This window comes from Nerophis lumbriciformis, linkage group LG24 (genome assembly GCF_033978685.3).
Source record: "Nerophis lumbriciformis linkage group LG24, RoL_Nlum_v2.1, whole genome shotgun sequence".
NCBI classification, from domain to species: domain Eukaryota; kingdom Metazoa; phylum Chordata; class Actinopteri; order Syngnathiformes; family Syngnathidae; genus Nerophis; species Nerophis lumbriciformis.
In genome coordinates, this window is record NC_084571.2 from 5,028,205 (window position 1) to 5,049,572 (window position 21,368).

At 40.0% G+C, this 21,368-nt stretch overlaps 1 protein-coding gene across 2 annotated transcripts in view; it reads left to right on the plus strand.

Annotated features, from left to right (window-relative positions):
- The window catches only part of syt3 (synaptotagmin III), a 170,069-nt gene that overhangs the window by 37,618 nt on the left and 111,083 nt on the right, over window positions 1–21,368 (plus strand). The gene's annotated exons all lie outside the window — the stretch shown is intronic.

Here is a 21,368-nt window from a genome sequence, read left to right on the forward strand (position 1 = left end):
TGTCTCACATACTGTAAGTACCGATATTAAGTATGGGTTGCTGTCTGTCAGGTGGCATTAAAAATGTCAGTTAACATCTAAATCAAGTCAGTCTAAGTCATTTACAAAAGGTAAACATGCAAGGTTATATGCTGCTGGGAGCTAGCAACTACACAACAGCTAAGCACACAATAGCACGTAGGGTGTGAATCTTTGGGCACTTAACGATTCGATCCGTTTCCGATTCCTCTGGTGACTATTTGATTCAGAATCGATTCTTAATTCAACGAGATTCTCGCAATGTATTTTTGGGTATTATAGTTATAATAAAACTTTTTCAAAACCAGGTTACAGGTGAGCAAAACTCTTTCCGGATTGCATGGAGATGGCCAAAAAACGTATTTCTAAAAAGTATATATATATACACACACACACATTTACTACACAACAGCTAAGCACACAATAGCCCACAAGGTAGACATCAGAGGTGGGTAGAGTAGCCAGAAATTGTACTCAAGTAAGAGTACTGTTACTTTAGAGATTTATTACTCAAGTAAAAGTAAGGAGTAGTCACCCAAATATTTACTTGAGTAAAAGTAAAAAGTATGTTGTGAAAAAACTACTCAAGTACTGAGTAACTGATGAGTAACATACACACTCATATCATATATATATATATATATATATATATATACATACATACATACATATACATTGATATATACAGTATATAATTTATAAGTATTTATTTTGCTGTTTTTGTTTACATGTTAAAGGTGTTTTAATGAATATACATGCATGTTTAACATATAGATTCCTTTCTTTAATGAAGACTAGAATATAAGTTGGTGTATTACCTGATTCTGATGACTTGCGTTGATTGTAATCAGACAGTCGTGATGATAACGTCCATGTTTTCAAATGGAGGAGAAGAAAAGTTCCTCCTTTCTGTCTAATACCACATGAAAGTGGTGGGTTTTTGGCATCCTATTTGTCCAGCTTCCATATTCGTTTTTATACACTTTACAAGAAATATATTGGCGTCAAACTCCGTAGCTTGCTAGCTTGTTTACGCTGGCTTTCGGAGACTCTTGTTTTGAAAGCGCAGGCGCGATGGCGTGGCACTTTTATTGTGAAGACAGGAACGTCCTCATGTGCGGTCAGTCTTGAGGCTTTTGACGGTACGGTTGAAATAAAACAAGTATATTTTTTCCTTCACACTTTTGATTGATTGATTGGAACTTTTATGATTAGATTGCACAGTACAGTACATATTCCGTACAATTGACCACTAAATGGTAACACCCCAATAAGTTTTTCAACTTGTTTAAGTCAGGTCATGTGACCACCTGGCTCTGTTTGATTGGTCCAACGTCACCAGTGACTGCATCTGATTGGTGGAACGAAGTGAAACGTCACCAGTAAGGCAGGCACTTTGAAGGTCTGTCTGACAGACCAAAACAAACAAAGCGTGCATTAACAGATCGATAAAAATTAGTAGTGAGTAGCGAGCTGAATGTAGATAAAAGTAGCGGAGTAAAAGTAGCGTTCCTTCTCTATAAATATACTTAAGTAAAAGTAAAAGTATGTTGCATTAAAACTACTCTTAGAAGTACAATTTATCCCAAAAGTTACTCAAGTAGATGTAACGGAGTAAATGTAGCGCGTTACTACCCACCTCTGGTAGACATACATAATAAGTAGGGTTGTGAATTTTTGTGCACCTGACAATTCGATGCGTTTCTGATTCCTGGGGTGACTGTTTGATTCAGAATCGATTCTTCATTCAACGCTATTCTCAATTCCAACCGATTCTTGCAATGTATTTTTTGGTATTATAGTTATAAGGAAACTTTTTCAAAACAGGTTACAGGTTTGCAAAGCTCTTTTATTTATATATATATATATATATATATATATATATATCAGTGACGTGCAGTGAGGTTGATGGCTGGTGAGGCACTGACTTCATCACAGTCAGATTTACAAACATATGAACCCTAAAGAGTATCTTATTCACCATTTGATTGGCAGCAGTTAACGGGTTATGTTTAAAAGCTCATACCAGCATTCTTCCCTGCTTGGCACTCAGCATCAAGGGTTGGAATTGTGGGTTAAATCACCAAAAATTATTCCCAGGGGGTGAGCAAGGGATGGGTCAAATGCAGAGGACACATTTCATTACACCTAGTGTGTGTGACAATCATTGGTACTTTAACTTAACTTTAATTTTACACATACAAACTGTAGCACACAAAAAAGCACATTTAATTAAAAAAACGTTATTATGGTCTTACCTTTACTTATAAGTGCGGGAACAGTGGTGTTCGTGTTGGAGGAGTTGTGAATGAATTAAATATGAAATCTGTGCTGCAGTCTGCAGGTGTACCTAATGTTGTGTCCCTGCAGTCGTTCACGGCTCCTCCGGCGCGAGAATTGTTGTTTTTGCACTTTTTGGCTTCTTGTTAAGTGACTTTTTTGGGTGGATTCGGTCTTGCACGTGGAGGGTTTGGGTGTGGGCTTTGGTTGGTGTGGCGCTCCCGTCGGGGGGTGCATTCTGCGGCGGAGGTGCATTAACCGGCACTAGGAGGCGGGATTACTGCGAGCCTCACACAGTGCGTCTTCGCAGCAGTTTTATGATTGCTCAGCACAAGAAATACTTTACACACATACAGTTGTTGACAAAATACACTGTATATTATATACCTCAGCTAACTAAACTATGGAAATGTATAATATAGTTCATATAGCAATACGGTCTCACTGCACAGCAGGCCAGCAGTTAGCCGAGTCCGCAATCCATGGTGAGGCACAACTGAGTGACGTGCCTCAACTGGCTGCTGATCACCGCACCGTCTCTTCTCAGTATTTGAACGGCAAATGTGAACATTCAGCGATTTTGAATAAAAATAATCGAAAACTGGTGAAGTTCAATGGAAAATAACTTTATAGTATAATCACTGAATACATATAACAATTTAATTAATTTGTTTTCTTTTTACATTTTTTTTCTTTCCATGATGGCAGGTGAGGCCCCGCCTCACCTGCCTCTAGTGACCGCACGTCACTGATATATATATATATATATATATATATATATATATACAGGTAAAAGCCAGTAAATTAGAATATTTTGAAAAACTTGATTTATTTCAGTAATTGCATTCAAAAGGTGTAACTTGTACATTATATTTATTCATTGCACACAGACTGATGCATTCAAATGTTTATTTAATTTAATTTTGATGATTTGAAGTGGCAACAAATGAAAATCCAAAATTCCGTGTGTCACAAAATTAGAATATTACTTAAGGCTAATACAAAAAAGGGATTTTTAGAAATGTTGGCCAACTGAAAAGTATGAAAATGAAAAATATGAGCATGTACAATACTCAATACTTGGTTGGAGCTCCTTTTGCCTCAATTACTGCGTTAATGCGGCGTGGCATGGAGTCGATGAGTTTCTGGCACTGCTCAGGTGTTATGAGAGCCCAGGTTGCTCTGATAGTGGCCTTCAACTCTTCTGCGTTTTTGGGTCTGGCATTCTGCATCTTCCTTTTCACAATACCCCACAGATTTTCTATGGGGCTAAGGTCAGGGGAGTTAGCGGGCCAATTTAGAACAGAAATACCATGGTCCGTAAACCAGGCACGGGTAGATTTTGCGCTGTGTGCAGGCGCCAAGTCCTGTTGGAACTTGAAATCTCCATCTCCATAGAGCAGGTCAGCAGCAGGAAGCATGAAGTGCTCTAAAACTTGCTGGTAGACGGCTGCGTTGACCCTGGATCTCAGGAAACAGAGTGGACCGACACCAGAAGATGACATGGCACCCCAAACCATCACTGATGGTGGAAACTTTACACTAGACTTCAGGCAACGTGGATCCTGTGCCTCTCCTGTTTTCCTCCAGACTCTGGGACCTCGATTTCCAAAGGAAATGCAAACCAAACCAACCCAAGTGCCATGTCATCTGCTGGTGTCGGTCCACTCTGTTTCCTGAGATCCAGGGTCAACGCAGCCGTCTACCAGCAAGTTTTAGAGCACTTCATGCTTCCTGCTGCTGACCTGCTCTATGGAGATGGAGATTTCAAGTTCCAACAGGACTTGGCGCCTGCACACAGCGCAAAATCTACCCGTGCCTGGTTTACGGACCATGGTATTTCTGTTCTAAATTGGCCCGCCAACTCCCCTGACCTTAGCCCCATAGAAAATCTGTGGGGTATTGTGAAAAGGAAGATGCAGAATGCCAGACCCAAAAACGCAGAAGAGTTGAAGGCCACTATCAGAGCAACCTGGGCTCTCATAACACCTGAGCAGTGCCAGAAACTCATCGACTCCATGCCACGCCGCATTAACGCAGTAATTGAGGCAAAAGGAGCTCCAACCAAGTATTGAGTATTGTACATGCTCATATTTTTCATTTTCATACTTTTCAGTTGGCCAACATTTCTAAAAATCCCTTTTTTGTATTAGCCTTAAGTAATATTCTAATTTTGTGACACACGGAATGTTGGATTTTCATTTGTTGCCACTTCAAATCATCAAAATTAAATGAAATAAACATTTGAATGCATCAGTCTGTGTGCAATGAATAAATATAATGTACAAGTTACACCTTTTGAATGCAATTACTGAAATAAATCAAGTTTTTCAAAATATTCTAATTTACTGGCTTTTACCTGTATATATATATATTATAATACATTTTTTTCTTTTTTTTCTAGATTTAAAAAAATTACAATTCAATTTAGAATTTGGATAAATTAGAATGGCAATGCGGATGTGAATCGATTTTTTTGTGCATCAATAATAAGTGTCTTTCATTGAACAATATTGCAGTGTAAAACAACACATTTGTCGATATAGACAAGTATCATATAATTATTGTTGCTAGGGGTGTGAAACAAAACAAAACAGGTTGCAGGTTTTTGGTTTGCATGGAGGTCGCCTAAAAACGTATTTTGAAAAAAACCCAATTATTTTATTTTTATTTTTTATAGATTTTTAAAAATTATGAATCGATTCACACAATCTGCATGAATAAAAATGGCGATGCGAAAGTGAATCGCTTTTTTTTTGTGCATCAATAATTATACGTGATTGAACAATATTGCAGTGTAAAGCAGCACATTTGTCAATACAAACAAGTATCAAATCATTAAAGTGGCTAGGAGTGTGAATCTTTGTCCTAACGATTCGATCTGATTCCGATTACTGGGGTGATGATTAGATTCAGAATCGATTCTACACGAGTGTCGATTCAAACCGATTCTTGCAATATATATTTTGGTATAATAATCATAATAAAACTTTTCCAAACACTTCAAATGCATCTTTGTTTGGTACGTAGCCCAATATGGCGACTGTTGAGGGTGCTCGGTGTTCGTCACTCCGTCAGGAGACACAGTCTTGTAAATGTGTGTGTTTTCAAGACTTTTCGCAGCTTTTGTAATGTGAGGCTAAATAAATTTCTGGCTTGCTTGTTAGTCAGTGGCTGTTATGCTGCGTACTTTATGTAATAATAATAATGGTTACAGGTTATAAAATCTCATTCTGGGTGCATGGAGATGGCCTAAAACTGTATTCTTAAATTGATTCATACTTTTTATTTTCTTATCGATTTTTGAAAATTATGAATCGATTTAGAATCGGAATGAATAAGCCTTGCGATTCAGATGAGAATCGATTTTTTTTTTTAGCACCCCTAGTGATACAATAAGTGTCCTTCATTGAACAATATTGCAGTGTAAAACAGCACATTTGTCGACATAAACAAGTATCAATTCTAGTTGCATATTACTTACACATACAAAGTATCCAAGGCAAAAGCGTGTTCGAAAGCATCTAGTAACAAATGTGTCCGCATTATTACATTTTTCACCAACAAAACAAATTACCACTCCACTTCAACTTAAATACATCATAAGTCCATTCCAAGTGGTTAATACAAAAATATGTTAGTGTGGTGAATACCGACCATTGTTCTCTGTTTGACTCGTTTCACTTGATCAAACCTTTTCCACACTACAAAATAATACAAATATGGATGATTCCTGCTGATAGTTGGATCATTATCAATATCGATACATTACTCAAGACACCACTGACCATGACTCTCGTGGTGACAGGAGTTTTTGTGTAAAAGTACACAGTTTTATGTCTTCCACAGCTCCTTTACCACATGGGGTCCCCCAGGGCTCAATCCTTGCCCCAATCTTATTTGCGCTTTACCTTCTCCCCCTTGGTTCTATTTTTAGGAAGTACAGTATTGCATTTCATTTTTATGCCGATGATTGCCAGATTTATTTTCCCATGGCACAAAATAACACGGTTCAACGTCTTATTGACTGCCTGCACGACATCAAAGTCTGGCTTTCAGCTAACTTCCTGAGCCTAAATGAAGACAAAACAGAAGTTATGTTGTTCGGTCCAAGTCGCTCTCCCTCCCCCAACGTTGACCTCGGCACTCTGACCCCGTATCTCAGCGACTGTGTCACAAACCAGGGGGGTAAAGTTCGACTCAGATTTTAAATTCGAAAAACAAATCAGCAGCGTCGTTCAAAAAAGCTTTTATCAATTACGCCAAATAGCGAAAGTGAAACCGCTTCTATCAGGACATGATTTTGAGAAATTAATCCACGCCTTTATCTCCACTCGTCTTGACTACTGCAATGCCCTGTATGTAGACATTAGCCAGGCCTCCCTCGCCCGCCTGCAGCTCATGCAGAACTCTGCTGCTCGTCTGCTAACACAGACCCGCAGACGTGAGCACATCACCCCTATATTAGCGTCCCTTCACTGGCTCCCTGTGCGTTATCGAATACATTTTAAACTCCTTTTATTTGTTTTTAAATGTCTAAACAACCTCGCGCCAACATATCTCTCCGACCTCCTTCAGCCTTACTGCCCCACCCGATCCCTAAGATCAGCCGATCAGCTGCTACTGACGGTCCCTGACACAAGGCTGAAGCTTAGAGGTGACAGAGCTTTCGCCGCTGCTGCTCCCAAGCTCTGGAACGACCTACCTCTGAGTGTTAGACAAGCCTCCTCTCTTCCTGTTTTTAAATCTCTCTTAAAAACATACTTTTATTCCATGGCTTTTAACACTGAGTGATATTCATCCTGCAATGGCGCCCCATAATACACCTGCTGTGAACCTGTTTTTATGTTTTATTTATTCTATTTTATTTTTTTATCGTGTTGTGTTGTGTTTGCTCGGTACTCGTATTATCTTTTAACCTGCCCATTGTACAGCACTTTGGCTACCCCTGTGGTACATTTTAAATGTGCTTTATAAATAAAGTTGATTTGATTTGATTTGGTGCACAACAGCAGAACGGACAATCTTTTTCTTCTTCTCTCTTCTTTATTGGTGAATTGCAAGCAAGCATTATCGCCATTCGGATCAACCGGTAAAATACCTGCCATCTTTATTATTTATGAATTTGTCATGACTTGTTTCTGCTTCTAACTCAGTGGCATAGTGGTTAGAGTGTCCGCCCTGAGATCGGTAGGTTGTGAGTTCAAACCCCGGCCGAGTCATACCAAAGACTATAAAAATGGGACCCATTACCTCCCTGCTTGGCACTCAGCATCAAGGGTTGGAATTGGGGGTTAAATCACCAAAAATGATTCCCGGGCGCGGCACTGCTGCTGCCCACTGCTCCCCTCACCTCCCAGGGGGTGATCAAAGGGGATGGGTCAAATGCAGAGGACAAATTTCACCACACCTAGTGTGTGTGTGTGACAATCATTGGTACTTTAACTTAACTTAATGCATCTTTGTTTGGTATGTAGCCCAAGATCTTGTCGATTGCATTGTACCATATGTCCCGGCAAGAAATCTGCGTTCAAAGAACTCCGGCTTATTAGTGATTCCCAGAGCCCAAAAAAAGTCTGCGGGCTATAGAGCGTTTTCTATTCGGGCTCCAGTACTATGGAATGCCCTCCCGGTAACAATTAGAGATGCTACCTCAGTAGAAGCATTTAAGTCCCATCTTAAAACTCATTTGTATACTCTAGCCTTTAAATAGCCCCCCCTGTTAGACCAGTTGATCTGCCGTTTCTTTTCTTTTCTCCTCTGCTCCCCTTTTCCTTGAGGGGGGGGGGGGCACAGGTCCGGTGGCCATGGATGAAGTGCTGGCTGTCCAGAGTCGGGACCCGGGGTGGACCGCTCGCCTGTGCATCGGCTGGGAACATCTCTACGCTGCTGACCCGTCTCCGCTCGGGATGGTGTCCTGCTGGCCCCACTATGGACTGGACTCTTACTATTATGTTGGATCCACTATGGACTGGACTCTCACAATATTATGTCAGACCCACTCGACATCCATTGCTTTCGGTCTCCCCTAGAGGGGGGGGGGGGTTACCCACATATGCGGTCCTCTCCAAGGTTTCTCATAGTCATTCACATCGACGTCCCACTGGGGTGAGTTTTTCCTTGCCCTTATGTGGGCTTTGTACCGAGGATGTCGTTGTGGCTTGTGCAGCCCTTTGAGACACTTGTGATTTAGGGCTATATAAATAAAGATTGATTGATTGATTGATTGATGGCGACTATTGAGGGTACTCAGTGTCAATCACTCCATCGGGAGACACGGCCTTGGAATTGTGTGTGTTTTTCAGACTTTTTTCACCGTTTTTGTAATCTGACGCTAAAGAAAAGGGGCGTGGCTTGCTAGTTAGTCAGTGGCTGTTTTGCTGCGTACTTTATGTAATAATGTGTGCCTTGAAGGAAACAAGCTCTGAAGCACGCTTGTGAAAAATGCCTTTAATGGCGTTAGCTGGCGGCACATTACATTGTGTGTATGCTTATTATTTTTTATTATTATTACCGTGTACCTCAGCACTAAAACATCCGCCTGAAAGCTGAAGACGAATGTTTCGAAGACGCTTAAACATGTTTGTGAGTGCCGATCGCCAACATGAAATATTCATTGTCTTATTTTTTATGAGCCCCCGAAGAGTCTCTCTTTGAGTGGCGATCGTTTGCGCTGATGGATTTCACGTTTGTAACCAATCAGAGCGGGAGGTGGCTGTTTGAGTTCCCCGAGTGCTGTATCGCAGACGAGCGTGGAGATGCGCCGCAGCTTAGCGTAGATTAGCCCGGATTGGCCGCACGCTGCCTCGGGAGATTTGGACGAGGCCGCGCGAGAAATGTCACGCGGCGGTTTGAGTCTGGGAGGCCTCGTGGGACCGGAATGGCCGCGAGCTGCCAGCGAAAGGCTTGTGTAAGCAGCAGAGGCGGCTTTGACGCCGAGCGACTCCTGGCGGCTTCCCAACAGGAAGTGATTGACAGGAAGTGTAGGCCTGTCGTCAGAGGTCTCCAGTGTCGAGTCCACACGGAAACGTGTTTTCTACTCTACTCACATATTGGCTTTTTTTCTTCAGCTACGTGAACACTGACTTTCTTGGTAAACTTATTTGTGCGAAATGGCATTTTTGTTGTTGTTGGCTGACGTTGCACAAAGGTTAAGAGTTCCATGCAGTTTTTAACCGGCTGCAAAATTGGCTAAAAATGTTAGCATGCTAATGTTAGCAGATTAACATGTGTGTGTGTCAATTACCAGAGGTGGGACCAAGTCATTGTTTTGCAAGTCACAAGTAAGTCTCAAGTCTTTGCCCTCAAGTCCGAGTCAAGTCCCGAGTCAAGACAGGCAAGCCCCGAGTCAAGTCCAAAGTCAAGACTGGAAAGTCTCAAGTCAAGTCCTAAGTCCTGCATTTTGAGTTTCGAGTCCTTTCAAGTCCTTTTAACCACAGACTAATATATTAACACAGATTGTGTATGCTTTTCAAACGCTGTATTTATTTATTAAAACAAGTGCATTTTAAATTGCAGGAAAGAAAATTGTGCTGACATTGCACTTTATAATAGCACTATTAACCAGTCATTTTAAACATTAACTCATTCCTTTACAGAACAAACACATTGAAAAATAAAGTGCAAATGTACTTATTTGTACAAAAGTGTTAACATTGAAAAAACATGACATATACGTGAACATAACAAAAAAGTTGTACTTTTTATATGTCAGGGCCCTATGCTGCATTGCATTTGCAAAAGACCAAATCAGCCAAGAGTCTGTCAGTCATTTGTGCACGATGGGGGCGTAGTATGATGCCACCATGGCTGAAAACTCGCTCAACTGGAGCACTGGAGGCAGGCACTGCCAAGACTCTCATGGCCACTCGGAACAGTGAAGGAAGAGTCTTCATGTTCAATGCCCAGAACAAAAGGGGGGAGAGAGTTGTTTTGGGTTGGTGCACTACTTGTAAGTGTATCTTGTGTTTTTTATGTTGATTTAATTAAAAAAAGAAAAGAAAAAATTATTTCTTGTGCGGCCCGATACCAATCGATCCACGGACCAGTACCGGGCCGCGGCCCGGTGGTTGGGGACCACTGAGGTAAACAACCAACAGTATGTCAGAAAGCTAGCTAAAACGGTACACATATTCATAATATAGTATACATTTTAACTGACCTTTATTTTACTATTTTTGTCTTTTTTTAGGTGGCTAAAATACGCGGTGCTGCTGACCGCCGTCTAACGTTACGTGTGATATATTGACTAACGTAACCCTGCTTGAAAAAAATCACTGAACAAAAAGTATGAATAAGGTAGTGAACTGCAACAGATTCCCGTGTTTGCAATAACGTTATAACGTTAGCAGTGAGTTTACAGCCTCACTGATTTAACTACACAGCAAATAAAAGTCACATTACTTAGCCAATAAACGTTATCTTACATTCAAAACTTACCGTTCTTTGTGCAACTTCAAATGCCGGACGAAGTTGGAAGTTGTTGCCTCTCCATCAGTAATTTTCGAACCGCATGTGTTGCATACTGCAAACCGTTTTGTGTTGACCACCTCGTAATTTTTATACCCAAACGAAATTATTTTAGGTATCATTTTTTGTTCACTGGCGTGTGGTTTGGACATGTCTTCTTCGTTGGTTGTCCTGCAATTTGATTGGATGAATGCTGTGTGATGAAAACAAAGTAGATCTAATTTGATTGGCTGTTGTACTGAGACCACACCAGCTGACACACGCAACGCTGATAGACAAGTACACAATGAAAAATACGGAGCGCTCCCGAATAACTTTTTCATCTTTAGGTTTTGGGGAAAGTAGCAAGTCATGTCAAGTCATGTCAATTCAAAAGGCTCAAGTCCAAGTGAAGTCACAAGTCATTGATGTTAAAGTCTAAGTCGAGTTGCAAGTCTTTTTACATTTTGTCAAGTCGAGTCTAAAGTCATCAAATTCATGACTCGAGTCTGACTCGAGTCCAAGTCATGTGACTCGAGTCCACACCTCTGTCAATTACCAAGTTGTATGACTCTGAGGTGGAGGGCTGCAAAATTAGCTAAAAATGCTAGCAAGTTAATGTTAGCATGTTAATAGTTAGCATGTAAATGTTGGCTTGCGAGCTCATTTACATTAACATGCTAACAGTTAGCATGATTCAAGTACCAAGTTTTACAGTATATGACGCTGAGGTGGAGGGCTGCAAAATTAGCTAAAAATGCTAGCAAGTTAATGTTAGCATGTTAATAGTTAGCATGTAAATGTTGGCTCGCGAGCTCGCTTACATTGACATGCTAACAGTTAGCATGATTCAAGTACCAAGTTTTACAGTACATGACTCTGAGGTGGAGGGCTGCAAAATTAGCTAAAAATGCTAGCAAGTTAATGTTAGCATGTAAATGTTGGCTTGCAAGCTCGCTTACATTAACATGCTAACAGTTAGCATGATTCAATTACCAAGTTTTACAATACATAACTCTGAGGTGGGGAGCTGCAAAATTAGCTAAAAATGCTAGCAAGTTAATGTTAGCATGTTAATAGTTAGCATGTAAATGTTGGCTTGCGAGCTCGCTTACATTAACATGCTAACAGTTAGCATGATTCAAGTACCAAGTTTTACAGTATATGACGCTGAGGTGGAGGGCTGCAAAATTAGCTAAAAATGCTAGCAAATTAATGTTAGCATGTTAATAGTTAGCATGTAAATATTGGCTTGCGAGCTCGCTTACATTAACATGCTAACAGGTAGCATGATTCAAGTACCAAGTTTTACAATACATGACTCTGAGGTGGAGGGCTGCAAAATTAGCTGAAAATGCTAGCAAGTTAATGTTAGCATGTTAATAGTTAGCATGTAAATATTGGCTTGCGAGCTCGCTTACATTAACATGCTAACAGTTAGCATGATTCAAGTACCAAGTTTTACAGTATATGACTCTGAAGTGGAGGGCTGCAAAATTAGCTAAGAATGCTAGCAAGTTAATGTTAGCATGTTAATAGTTAGCATGTAAATATTGGCTTGCGAGCTCGCTAACATTGACATGCTAACAGTTAGCATGATTCAAGTACCAAGTTTTACAGTACATGACTGAGGTGGAGGGCTGCAAAATTAGCTAAAAATGCTAGCAAGTTAATGTTAGTATGTTAATAGTTAGCATTTAAATATTGGCTTGCGAGCTCGCTTACATTAACATGCTAACAGTTAGCATGATTCAAGTACCAAGTTTTACAGTATATGACTCTGAAGTGGAGGGCTGCAAAATTAGCTAAGAATGCTAGCAAGTTAATGTTAGCATGTTAATAGTTAGCATGTAAATGTTGGCTTGCGAGCTCGCTTACATTGACATGCTAACAGTTAGCATGATTCAAGTACCAAGTTTTACAGTACATGACTGAGGTGGAGGGCTGCAAAATTAGCTAAAAATGCTAGCAAGTTAATGTTAGCATGTTAATAGTTAGCATGTAAATATTGGCTCGCGAGCTCGCTTACATTGACATTCTAACAGTTAGCATGATTCAAGTACCAAGTTTTACAGTACATGACTCTGAGGTGGAGGGCTGCAAAATTAGCTAAAAATGCTAGCAAGTTAATGTTAGCATGTAAATGTTGGCTTGCGAGCTCGCTTACATTAACATGCTAACAGTTAGCATGATTCAATTACCAAGTTTTACAATACATGACTCTGAGGTGGAGGGCTGCAAAATTAGCTAAAAATGCTAGCAAGTTAATGTTAGCATGTTAATAGTTAGCATGTAAATGTTGGCTCGCGAGCTCGCTTACATTGACATGCTAACAGTTAGCATGATTCAAGTACCAAGTTTTACAGTACATGACTCTGAGGTGGAGGGCTGCAAAATTAGCTAAAAATGCTAGCAAGTTAATGTTAGCATGTAAATAGTTAGCATGTAAATGTTGGCTCGCGAGCTCGCTTACATTGACATGCTAACAGTTAGCATGATTCAAGTACCAAGTTTTACAGTACATGACTCTGAGGTGGAGGGCTGCAAAATTAGCTAAAGATGCTAGCAAGTTAATGTTAGCATGTAAATGTTGGCTTGCGAGCTCGCTTACATTAACATGCTAACAGTTAGCATGATTCAATTACCAAGTTTTACAATACATAACTCTGAGGTGGAGAGCTGCAAAATTAGCTAAAAATGCTAGCAAGTTAATGTTAGCATGTTAATAGTTAGCATGTAAATGTTGGCTTGCGAGCTCGCTTACATTAACATGCTAACAGTTAGCATGATTCAAGTACCAAGTTTTACAGTATATGACGCTGAGGTGGAGGGCTGCAAAATTAGCTAAAAATGCTAGCAAGTTAATGTTAGCATGTTAATAGTTAGCATGTAAATGTTGGCTCGCGAGCTCGCTTACATTAATGCTAACAGTTAGCATGATTCAAGTACCAAGTTTTACAGTACATGACTCTGAGGTGGAGGGCTACAAAATTAGCTAAAAATGCTAGCAAGTTAATGTTAGCATGTAAATGTTAGCTTGCGAGCTCGCTTACATTAACATGCTAACAGTTAGCATGATTCAATTACCAAGTTTTACAATACATGACTCTGAGGTGGAGGGCTGCAAAATTAGCTGAAAATGCTAGCAAGTTAATGTTAGCATGTTAATAGTTAGCATGTAAATGTTGGCTTGCGAGCTCGCTTACATTAACATGCTAACAGTTAGCATGATTCAAGTACCAAGATTTACAGTATATGACGCTGAGGTGGAGGGCTGCAAAATTAGCTAAAAATGCTAGCAAGTTAATGTTAGCATGTTAATAGTTAGCATGTAAATGTTGGCTTGCGAGCTCGCTTACATTAATGCTAACAGTTAGCATGATTCAAGTACCAAGTTTTACAGTACATTACTCTGAGGTGGAGGGCTACAAAATTAGCTAAAAATGCTAGCAAGTTAATGTTAGCATGTAAATGTTGGCTTGCGAGCTCGCTTATATTAACATGCTAACAGTTAGCATGATTCAAGTACCAAGTTTTACAGTATATGACGCTGAGGTGGAGGGCTGCAAAATTAGCTAAAAATGCTAGCAAGTTAATGTTAGCATGTTAATAGTTAGCATGTAAATGTTGGCTTGCGAGCTCGCTTACATTAACATGCTAACAGTTAGCATGATTCAAGTACCAAGTTTTACAGTATATGACGCTGAGGTGGAGGGCTGCAAAATTAGCTAAAAATGCTAGCAAGTTAATGTTAGCATGTTAATAGTTAGCATGTAAATGTTGGCTCGCGAGCTCGCTTACATTAATGCTAACAGTTAGCATGATTCAAGTACCAAGTTTTACAGTACATGACTCTGAGGTGGAGGGCTACAAAATTAGCTAAAAATGCTAGCAAGTTAATGTTAGCATGTAAATGTTGGCTTGCGAGCTCGCTTACATTAACATGCTAACAGTTAGCATGATTCAATTACCAAGTTTTACAGTACATGACTCTGAGGTGGAGGGCTGCAAAATTAGCTAAAAATGCTAGCAAGTTAATGTTAGCATGTTAATAGTTAGCATGTAAATGTTGGCTTGTGAGCTCATTTACATTAACATGCTAACAGTTAGCATGATTCAAGTACCAAGTTTTACAGTATATGACGCTGAGGTGGAGGGCTGCAAAATTAGCTAAAAATGCTAGCAAGTTAATGTTAGCATGTTAATAGTTAGCATGTAAATGTTGGCTCGCGAGCTCGCTTACATTGACATGCTAACAGTTAGCATGATTCAAGTACCAAGTTTTACAGTACATGACTCTGAGGTGGAGGGCTGCAAAATTAGCTAAAAATGCTAGCAAGTTAATGTTAGCATGTAAATGTTGGCTTGCGAGCTCGCTTACATTAACATGCTAACAGTTAGCATGATTCAATTACCAAGTTTTACAGTACATGACTCTGAGGTGGAGGGCTGCAAAATTAGCTAAAAATGCTAGCAAGTTAATGTTAGCATGTTAATAGTTAGCATGTAAATGTTGGCTTGTGAGCTCATTTACATTAACATGCTAACAGTTAGCATGATTCAAGTACCAAGTTTTACAGTATATGACGCTGAGGTGGAGGGCTGCAAAATTAGCTAAAAATGCTAGCAAGTTAATGTTAGCATGTTAATAGTTAGCATGTAAATGTTGGCTCGCGAGCTCGCTTACATTGACATGCTAACAGTTAGCATGATTCAAGTACCAAGTTTTACAGTACATGACTGAGGTGGAGGGCTGCAAAATTAGCTAAAAATGCTAGCAAGTTAATGTTAGCATGTTAATAGTTAGCATGTAAATATTGGCTTGCGAGCTCGCTTACATTAACATGCTAACAGTTAGCATGATTCAATTACCAAGTTTTACAATACATGACAGTTTTTCACTATTAAGAACGCACAGAAAAATGGTATTTTTATTTTTATTAAGGATCCCCATTACCTGGTTGCCACAACAACCCACTAGTCTTCCTGGGGTCCACAAACTCAATACAATTACAAGTAAAAGCATATAATTATTACTACACAATACAGAAAAAATAAAATAAAAGCATCAATAAGAAAAAAAGCAAACAAAAGCACAGAAAAGAGAAAGACAAAGTGTGTTAGTGTGTGTGTGAATGACAGCAACGTTTTTAAAAAGTGGTGTTCCCCTTTAAGGCTACGTTTACATGGCAGGATATGAACCCCAACTTGGAGTTTTTGTTAAATACGACCTTTTTATGTAGTCGTTCACGTTGTAGAAAAAAACAGTGTTTGATGTGAACGGAATTCGACCCACACGACACTCGCAAAGTCCTTTATTTACAGAAGTAAACATGGCTCCACTTTCTGTTAGGTTGTGGCAATTTCAAGAAGTGTATTGGGTCAATATTTAAGAATTTACTAAGAGATTAGGAAGAATGAGGCGGAGTGACTTCACAAATACGGTGGAACCTTGATTTCCGAACTCCCCTGTTCGCAAACTTTTCCATTAAAAACTTTTAGACTTCACAAATACGGTGGAACCTCGATTTTCGAACCCCCCTGTTCGCAAACTTTTCCATTAAGAACTTTTAGACTTTTAGACTTCACAAATACGGTGGAACCTCGATTTCCGAACCCCCCTGTTTCCAAACTTTTCCATTAAGAACTTTTAGACTTTTAGACTTCACAAATACGGTGGAACCTCGATTTCCGAACCCCCGTTCTCAAACTTTTCCATTAAGAACTTTTAGACTTTTAGACTTCACAAATACGGTGGAACCTCGATTTCCGAACCCCCCTGTTCGCAAACTTTTCCATTAAGAACTTTTAGACTTTTAGACTTCACAAATACGGTGGAACCTCGATTTCCGAACTCCCCTGTTTGCAAACTTTTCCATTAAAAACTTTTAGACTTCACAAATACGGTGGAACCTCGATTTTCGAACCCCCCTGTTCGCAAACTTTTCCATTAAGAACTTTTAGACTTTTAGACTTCACAAATACGGTGGAACCTCGATTTCCGAACCCCCCTGTTCGCAAACTTTTCCATTAAGAACTTTTAGACTTTTAGACTTCACAAATACGGTGGAACCTCGATTTCCGAACCCCCCTGTTCGCAAACTTTTCCATTAAGAACTTTTAGACTTTTAGACTTCACAATTACGGTGGAACCTCGATTTACGAACCCCCCTGTTTGCAAACTTTTCCATTAAGAACTTTTAGACTTTTAGACTTCACAAATACAGTGGAACCTCGATTTCCGAACCCCCCTGTTTGCAAACTTTTCCATTAAGAACTTTTAGACTTTTAGACTTCACAAATACGGTGGAACCTCGATTTCCGAACCCCCCTGTTCGCAAACTTTTTCATTAAGAACTTTTAGGCTTTTAGACTTCACATATACGGTGGAACCTCGATTTCCGAACCCCCCTGTTCGCAAACTTTTCCATTAAGAACTTTTAGACTTCACAAATACGGTGGAACCTCGATTTGCGAACCCCCCTGTTCGCAAACTTTTCCATTAAGAACTTTTAGACTTTTAGACTTCACAAATACGGTGGAACCTCGATTTCCGAACCCCCCTGTTCGCAAACTTTTTCATTAAGAACTTTTAGGCTTTTAGACTTCACATATACGGTGGAACCTCGATTTCCGAACCCCCCTGTTCGCAAACTTTTCCATTAAGAACTTTTAGACTTCACAAATACGGTGGAACCTCGATTTTCGAACCCCCCTGTTCGCAAACTTTTCCATTAAGAACTTTTAGACTTTTAGACTTCACAAATACGGTGGAACCTCGATTTCCGAACTCCCCTGTTCGCAAACTTTTCCATTAAGAACTTTTAGACTTCACAAATACGGTGGAACCTCGATTTCCGAACCCCCCTGTTCGCAAACGTTTCCATTAAGAACTTTTAGACTGAAATTACGACCTTTTTATGTAGTCGTTGTAGAACAAAATAGTGTTTAATGTGAACGGAATTCGACCCACACGACACGCGCAAAGTCCTTTATTTACAGAAGTAAACATGGCTCCACTTTCTGTAAGGTTGTGGCAATTTCAAGAAGTTTCTTGAGTCAATATTTAAGAATTTACTAAGAGATTAGGAAGAATGAGGCGGAGTGACTTCACAAATACGGTGGAACCTCGATTTCCGAACCCCCCTGTTCGCAAACGTTTCCATTAAGAACTTTTAGACTGAAATTACGACCTTTTTATGTAGTCGTTGTAGAACAAAATAGTGTTTAATGTGAACGGAATTCGACCCACACGACACGCGCAAAGTCCTTTATTTACGGAAGTAAACATGGCTCCACTTTCTGTAAGGTTGTGGCAATTTCAAGAAGTTTCTTGAGTCAATATTTAAGAATTTACTAAGAGATTAGGAAGAACGAGGCGGAGTGACTTCACAAATACGGTGGAACCTCGATTTCCGAACCCCCCTGTTTGCAAACTTTTCCATTAAGAACTTTTAGACTTTTAGACTTCACAAATACGGTGGAATCTCGACTTTTAGACCGAACCAAATATGCTTCTTTCTACGAACGCTTCAATCATTTTGTGTCCCACCTGCAAGCAAAAACCAGGGCGCAGCCTTTTAGTGAGGAGGCGGAGCCCTCCATGTCACTTGCTGCCCAGGACACTACTAATCACTTAAAGTTAAAAGTTAAAGTACCAATGATTGTCACACACACACTAGGTGAGGCAAAATTATTCTCTGCATTTGACCCATCACCCTTGTTCACCCCCTGGGAGGGGAGGGGAGCTGTGGGCAGCATCGGTCCCCGCGCCCGGGAATCATTTATGGTGATTTAACCCCCAATTCCAACCCTTGATGCTGAGTGCCAAGCAGGGAGGTAATGGGTCCCATTTTTTTAGTCTTTGGTATGACTCGGCCGGGGTTTGAACTCACAACCTACCGATCTCAGGGCGGACACTCTAACCACTAGGCCACTGAGATGGCCACTTCTCAGCGTTTCAGCGAGTGTGCCATTTCCGTGTTTTTTCGCCTCCATTATGCAAACTCAATATAAGTCCCACAAAGACAACAGACCAGTGTGGGGAGAAGGAGAGAATCGCTGTAGAATAATAATGTTTTAAAAAAGGCTGTTTTACATTAATGGCGCTCACAAGCTTAAAGGCTTTGTACCACAACATGTTTTATTTGTGATGAGATCAGACTTTTCTGGAAAACAATGCAAACTTATTTCACAGCGGAGGAAAATACACTGCACAGGAGCGCGCACACACACACACACCCACGGCCCCACCCTCTCCCGCCTACTGCTTTCTCTTCAGATGTTAACATGGGTGAATTTGACTTTTTAAAATGTTTATTATTGTAGTATTATGGTTGTTAAAGTGACGTTTTTTTGTGGGTGATTTCTGATTGTTTGTGAGGGCACCAAAAGGACTTTGAAAGTTGATCCATCACATCCTTGTTAAGTTTGTTTGACATACAGTATTGTGTAACACTTTATATTGTGTCCAAAGTGTACAAACCTTCACTAAAGTTTGGACTTTTTTGGAATTTGGAATTATTCATACTTACATTTACATTTCTTATGGAGAAATTTGCTTCACTATACAAAGATTTCGATGTATGAACCATGTTTTTTTTATTTATGCGGTCCTCTCCAAGGTTTCTCATAGTCATTCACATCGACGTCCCACTGGGGTGAGTTTTTCCTTGCCCTTATGTGGGCTATACCGAGGATGTCGTTGTGGCTTGTGCAGCCCTTTGAGACACTTGTGATTTAGGGCTATATAAATAAACATTGATTGATTGATTTTTTAAACTTGGTTCATAAATCGAAATGTTTGTATAGTGAAGCAAATTCCTCCATTAGAAACATAAATGTAAATATGAATAATTGGTTCCAGTCTCGATAAAAGTCCATATTTTAGTGAAGGTTTGTACACTTTGAATGGTAAATGGGTTATACTTGTATAGCGCTTTTCTACCTTTAAGGTACTCAAAGAGCTTTGACACTATTTCCACATTCACACATTGCAAGGCGCTAACCACGACCCATCAGGAGCAAGGGTGAAGTGTCTTGCTCGAGGACACAACGGACGTGACTAGGGTGGTAGAAGCTGGGGATTGAACCAGGAACCCTCAGGTTGCTAGCACGGCCACTCTACCAACCGCGCCACGCTGTCCCAACACAATATAAAGTGTTACACAATACTGTATATCAAACAAATTTAACAAGGAGGTGATGGATCAACTTTCAAAGTCCCTTTGGTGCCATCACAAACTATCAGAAATCACACCCAAAAAAAACATATTGCTACAATAATGAACAATAATAAACATTTATTTAACCCAAATTAACATCTGAAGAGAAAGCAGTAGATGGGAAGCGAGAAGGAAGGAAGGAAGGTTTTTATTTTATTTTATTATAACTTTTTAAAGGAACAAATATACATGGACTTGACGGAAAACCAAAAAAAAAAACCAGGTATCCAAACTCAAAAAAATATAAAGTGGAACAACTACACCTTACCTTTAACTAAATAAACAATACAAAAATATTTAAAAAAAACATAATAGTATTAATTATTAATAAACAAATCATGTAAATCGATGTCAGACTGTAGATTGCAGTCTCATGAGAAACACTGGACAGTCGTTGGTTATAGCGCCACCTGTTGCTCCGCCATGCACCAGAGAATGGCGAGAACCATGGACTCGGACTTGGAGGTGCTGATTCTAGATGGATGTTATGAACAATTATAGTTTTTTGGTTATCAACTATTATAATTGATAAACGTGTTATTATTCATAACCAGTCCGCCCACCTTGCCAAAATCTCTCTAAACGTGTCCCAAACATTTTACATTATCAATCAATCAATCAATCAATCTTTATTTATATAGCCCTAAATCACAAGTGTCTCAAAGGGCTGCACAAGCCACAACGACATCCTCAGTACAAAGCCCACATACGGGCAAGGAAAAACTCACCCCAGTGGGACGTCGATGTGAATGACTATGAGAAACCTTGGAGAGGACCGCATATGTGGGTAACCCCCCCCCCTCTAGGGGAGACCGAAAGCAATGGATGTCGAGTGGGTCTGACATAATATTGTGAGAGTCCAGTCCATAGTGGATCCAACATAATAGTAAGGGTCCAGTCCATAGTGGGGCCAGCAGGACACCATCCCGAGCGGAGACGGGTCAGCAGCGCAGAGATGTTCCCAGCCGATGCACAGGCGAGCGGTCCACCCCGGGTCCCGACTCTGGACAGCCAGCACTTCATCCATGGCCACCGGACCTATGCCCCCCCCCCCCTCAAGGAAAAGGGGAGCAGAGGAGAAAAGAAAAGAAACGGCAGATCAACTGGTCTAACAGGGGGGCTATTTAAAGGCTAGAGTATACAAATGAGTTTTAAGATGGGACTTAAATGCTTCTACTGAGGTAGCATCTCTAATTGTTACCGGGAGGGCATTCCATAGTACTGGAATAATGAATAATTCCAAACTCAAAAAAATATAAAGTGGAACAACTACACCTTACCTTTAACTAAATAAACAATACAAAAATATTTAAAAAAACATAATAGTATTAATTATTAATAAACAAATCATGTAAATCGATGTCGGACTGTAGATTGCAGTCTCATGAGAAACACTGG